The sequence below is a fragment of the Durio zibethinus genome, unplaced genomic scaffold, assembly GCF_047325235.1.
Source record: "Durio zibethinus cultivar Kanyao isolate XHJ-2024 unplaced genomic scaffold, ASM4732523v1 HiC_scaffold_3, whole genome shotgun sequence".
NCBI classification, from domain to species: Eukaryota; Viridiplantae; Streptophyta; class Magnoliopsida; order Malvales; family Malvaceae; genus Durio; species Durio zibethinus.
In genome coordinates, this window is record NW_028323044.1 from 3,833,860 (window position 1) to 3,838,859 (window position 5,000).

A 5,000-nucleotide genomic window follows, 5' to 3' on the forward strand; every position below is an offset into this window, starting at 1 on the left:
GGTCGAGCGTGTGCCGATGGTGGTCGAGGCAACCGCCCGCACCAGGGCCCAGCGTGTGCCGATGGTGGTCGAGGCAAGCGCCCGCACCAGGGCCGAGCGTGTGCCGATGGTGGTCGAGGCAAGCGCCCGCACCAGGGCCCAGCGTGTGCCGATGGTGGTCGAGGCAAGCGCCCTCACCAAGGCCGAGCGTGTGCCGATGGTGGTCGAGGCAACCGGCCGCACCAAGGGCCGGCGTGTGCCGATGGTGTTCGAGGCAACCGTCCGCACCAGGGCCCAGCGTGTGCCGATGGTGGTCGAGGCAACCGCCCGCACCAGGGCCCAGCGTGTGCCGATGGTGCTCGAGGCAACCGCCCGCACCAAGGGCCGGCTTGTGCCGATGGTGTTCGAGGCAACCGCCCGCACCAGGGCCCAGCGTGTGCCGATGGTGGTCGAGGCAACCGCCAGCACCAGGGCCCAGCGTGTGCCGATGGTGGTCGAGGCAACCGCCCGCACCAAGGCCGAGCGTGTGCCGATGGTGGTCGAGGCAAGCGCCCGCACCAGGGCCCAACGTGTGCCGATGGTGGTCGAGGCAAGCGCCCTCACCAAGGTCGAGCGTGTGCCGATGGTGGTCGAGGCAACCGCCCGCACCAGGGCCCAGCGTGTGCCGATGGTGGTCGAGGCAAGCGCCCGCACCAGGGCCGAGCGTGTGCCGATGGTGGTCGAGGCAAGCGCCCGCACCAGGGCCCAGCGTGTGCCGATGGTGGTCGAGGCAAGCGCCCTCACCAAGGCCGAGCGTGTGCCGATGGTGGTCGAGGCAACCGGCCGCACCAAGGGCCGGCGTGTGCCGATGGTGTTCGAGGCAACCGCCCGCACCAGGGCCCAGCGTGTGCCGATGGTGGTCGAGCCAGGAGCCCGCACCAAGGGCCGACTTGTGCCGATGGTGTTCGGGGCAACCGCCCGCACCAGGGCCCTGCGTGTGCCGATGGTGCTGGGGGCAACCGCCCGCACCAGGGCCCAGCGTGTGCCGATGGTGCTGGGGGCAAGCGCCCGCACCAGGGCCCAGCGTGTGCCGATGGTGGTCGAGGCAAGCGCCCGCACCAGTGCCCAGCGTGTGCCGATGGTGGTCGAGGCAAGCGCCCGCACCAGGGCCCAGCGTGTGCCGATGGTGCTGGGGGCAAGCGCCCGCCCCAGGGCCCAGCGTGTGTCGATGGTTATCGGGGCAACCGGCCGCACCAGGGCCCAGGGTCTGCCGATGGTGCTCGAGGCAACCGCCCGCACCAAGGCTCAGCATGTGCCGATTGTGATCGAGGCAACAACCCACACCAGGGCCCAGCTTGTGCCGATGGCGGTCGAGGCAAGTGCCCGTACCGAAGGGCAGCCTATGCCGATGATGGTCGATGCATGTGCCATCACCATGCGTCATCATGTGCCATTGATGGTCGAGGCCTTGGCCGAAGTTCGATTTTGAGCCACGGTGCCCATGCTTGGCTCCAGCATGTGCTGGTGCCGCATTTTTTTCACTCGGGACAGCATCGCCGGAGCATCGCCGGAGTACCGCCGGAGAACCTGACCGGCGGCATTGGGGTTCCGGCGATTGGGAGGGGGGCCGGGGGGGTGTGCGCACATGATGTGCGATGGGTGCTGGTACTTGGCCTTGTGTTGGCCCCCTATCCCTCATCAAACCTCTGAGAATTCACACCCCCTTAAAGAGCATTTGAGATTTTACAGGTTTGCTACCAGTAGCCGTTAAAGTGTCTGAAATGGGGACACTTTTTTCAAACGGTCACAAAATCTTCTCTACTTCGAGTTTTTAGCTGAATTTTTTTGTGCATGCCAACAAAAATATAAGGATCATGCCTACAAAATTTGGGGCCAAAAATCCTTATAAAAAAATTTTAAAAAATCCCGAACCGCAAAAAGTTTCAAAAATCATGAAAAATAGAAAACGAGTCATCTTCCAACGAAACTTCACGTGAAGGCTTAGGGGACCATTGTATGAATTTACAAGCCATAAAAATGGCATTGGCACGGCAGAAATTTGAAGATGTGCCTAAACCCACCAGGGCCCAGCGTGTGCCGATGGTGCTCGAGGCAACCGCCCGCACCAGGGCCCAGCGTGTGCCGATGGTGCTCGAGGCAAGCGCCCGCACCAGGGCCCAGCGTGTGCCGACGGTGGTCGAGGCAACCGCCCGCACCAGGGCCGATAGTGTGCCGATGGTGCTCGAGGCAACCTGTCGCACCAGGGCCCAGCGTGTGCCGATGGTGATCGAGGCAACCTGCCGCACCAGGGCCCAGCGTGTGCCGATGCTGGTCGAGGCAAGCGCCCGCACCAGCGCCCAGCGTGTGCCGATGGTGCTCGAGGCAACCGACCGCACCAGGGCCCAGCGTGTGCCGATGGTGCTCGAGGCAACCTGCCGCACCAGGGCCCAGCGTGTGCCGATGGCGCTCGAGGCAAGCTCCCGCACCAGGGCCCAGCGTGTGCCGATGGTGCTCGAGGCAACCTGCCGCACCAGGGCCCAGCGTGTGCCGATGGTGCTCGAGGCAACCTGCCGCACCAGGGCCCAGCGTGTGCGGATGGTGCTCGAGGCAAGCGCCCGCACCAGGGCCCAGCGTGTGCCGATGGTGGTCGAGGCAACCGCCCGCACCAGGGCCCAGCGTGTGCCGATGGTGGTCGAGGCAACCTGCCGCACCAGGGCCCAGCGTGTGCCGATGGTGCTCGAGGCAACCTGCCGCACCAGGGCCCAGCGTGTGCCGATGGTGCTCGAGGCAACCGACCGCACCAGGGCCCAGCGTGTGCCGATGGTGGTCGAGGCAACCGCCCGCACCAGGGCCCAGCGTGTGCCGATGGTGGTCGAGGCTGCCGATGATGGTCGAGGCAACCTGCCGCACCAGGGCCCAGCGTGTGCCGATGGTGCTCGAGGCAACCGACCGCACCAGGGCCCAGCGTGTGCCGATGGTGCTCGAGGCAAGCGCCCGCACCAGGGCCCAGCGTGTGCCGATGGTGGTCGAGGCAACCTGCCGCACCAGGGCCCAGCGTGTGCCGATGGTGGTCGAGGCAAGCGCCCGCACCAGGGCCCAGCGTGTGCCGATGGTGGTCGAGGCAAGCGCCCGCACCAGGGCCCAGCGTGTGCCGATGGTGGTCGAGGCAACCTGCCGCACCAGGGCCCAGCGTGTGCCGATGGTGCTCGAGGCAACCGACCGCACCAGGGCCCAGCGTGTGCCGATGGTGCTCGAGGCAACCTGCCGCACCAGGGCCCAGCGTGTGCCGATGGCGCTCGAGGCAAGCTCCCGCACCAGGGCCCAGCGTGTGCCGATGGTGCTCGAGGCAACCTGCCGCACCAGGGCCCAGCGTGTGCCGATGGTGCTCGAGGCAAGCGCCCGCACCAGGGCCCAGCGTGTGCCGACGGTGGTCGAGGCAACCGCCCGCACCAGGGCCGATAGTGTGCCGATGGTGCTCGAGGCAACCTGTCGCACCAGGGCCCAGCGTGTGCCGATGGTGATCGAGGCAACCTGCCGCACCAGGGCCCAGCGTGTGCCGATGCTGGTCGAGGCAAGCGCCCGCACCAGCGCCCAGCGTGTGCCGATGGTGCTCGAGGCAACCGACCGCACCAGGGCCCAGCGTGTGCCGATGGTGCTCGAGGCAACCTGCCGCACCAGGGCCCAGCGTGTGCCGATGGCGCTCGAGGCAAGCTCCCGCACCAGGGCCCAGCGTGTGCCGATGGTGCTCGAGGCAACCTGCCGCACCAGGGCCCAGCGTGTGCCGATGGTGCTCGAGGCAACCTGCCGCACCAGGGCCCAGCGTGTGCGGATGGTGCTCGAGGCAAGCGCCCGCACCAGGGCCCAGCGTGTGCCGATGGTGGTCGAGGCAACCGCCCGCACCAGGGCCCAGCGTGTGCCGATGGTGGTCGAGGCAACCTGCCGCACCAGGGCCCAGCGTGTGCCGATGGTGCTCGAGGCAACCTGCCGCACCAGGGCCCAGCGTGTGCCGATGGTGCTCGAGGCAACCGACCGCACCAGGGCCCAGCGTGTGCCGATGGTGGTCGAGGCAACCGCCCGCACCAGGGCCCAGCGTGTGCCGATGGTGGTCGAGGCTGCCGATGATGGTCGAGGCAACCTGCCGCACCAGGGCCCAGCGTGTGCCGATGGTGCTCGAGGCAACCGACCGCACCAGGGCCCAGCGTGTGCCGATGGTGCTCGAGGCAAGCGCCCGCACCAGGGCCCAGCGTGTGCCGATGGTGGTCGAGGCAACCTGCCGCACCAGGGCCCAGCGTGTGCCGATGGTGGTCGAGGCAAGCGCCCGCACCAGGGCCCAGCGTGTGCCGATGGTGGTCGAGGCAAGCGCCCGCACCAGGGCCCAGCGTGTGCCGATGGTGGTCGAGGCAACCTGCCGCACCAGGGCCCAGCGTGTGCCGATGGTGCTCGAGGCAACCGACCGCACCAGGGCGGAGCGTGTGCCGATGGTGGTCGAGGCAAGCGCCCGCACCAGGGCCCAGCGTGTGCCGATGGTGGTCGAGGCAACCTGCCGCACCAGGGCCCAGCGTGTGCCGATGGTGCTCGAGGCAACCGACCGCACCAGGGCGGAGCGTGTGCCGATGGTGGTCGAGGCAAGCGCCCGCACCAGGGCCCAGCGTGTGCCGATGGTGGTCGAGGCTGCCGATGGTGGTCGAGGCAACCTGCCGCACCAGGGCCGAGCGTGTGCCGATGGTGCTCGAGGCAACCGGCCGCACCAGGGCCCAGCGTGTGCCGATGGTGGTCGAGGCAAGCTGCCGCACCAGGGCCCAGCGTGTGCCGATGGTGTTCGAGGCAACCGACCGCACCAGGGCCCAGCGTGTGCCGATGGTGCTCGAGGCAACCTGCCGCACCAGGGCCCAGCGTGTGCCGATGGTGGTCGAGGCAACCTGCCGCACCAGGGCCCAGCGTGTGCCGATGGTGGTCGAGGCAAGCGCCCGCACCAGGGCCCAGCGTGTGCCGATGGTGGTCGAGGCAACCGACCGCACCAGGGCCCAGCGTGTGCCGATGGT